The following is a 340-nucleotide window of genomic DNA, read 5'->3' as shown; positions in this document are numbered from 1 at the left end:
TTTTTTTTTTTTGTGTCTGTTACCACTTTTTCTCAGCTCTCACCGAACCGATTTCTTTCAATGATGCGTCAAAAGATCACAAATCGTATCTAGTCGAAGATATTACTCTCAAAAATTGAAAAAATTTCCCTCTTTCCCCGTAAATGGAGGAAACACCCCACAAAATTACAAATTTAAAAATCGCTAATTTTCGATATTTTTTCAATTTTTTTTTCTTAAAAGTGCCATAACTTTTTCAAAAATGAACATATCAATATAATTTTTTTTATATAGATGCATAATATCGTTACCTTTCATTTGATATATTTTTTTCATAAATTTAACCCTTAACCTGGCCACA

This window comes from Daktulosphaira vitifoliae, unplaced genomic scaffold, assembly GCF_025091365.1.
Source record: "Daktulosphaira vitifoliae isolate Bord-2020 unplaced genomic scaffold, ASM2509136v1 Scaffold_441, whole genome shotgun sequence".
NCBI lineage: Eukaryota > Metazoa > Arthropoda > Insecta > Hemiptera > Phylloxeridae > Daktulosphaira > Daktulosphaira vitifoliae.
Note: the sequence above shows the minus strand (reverse complement) of the source record.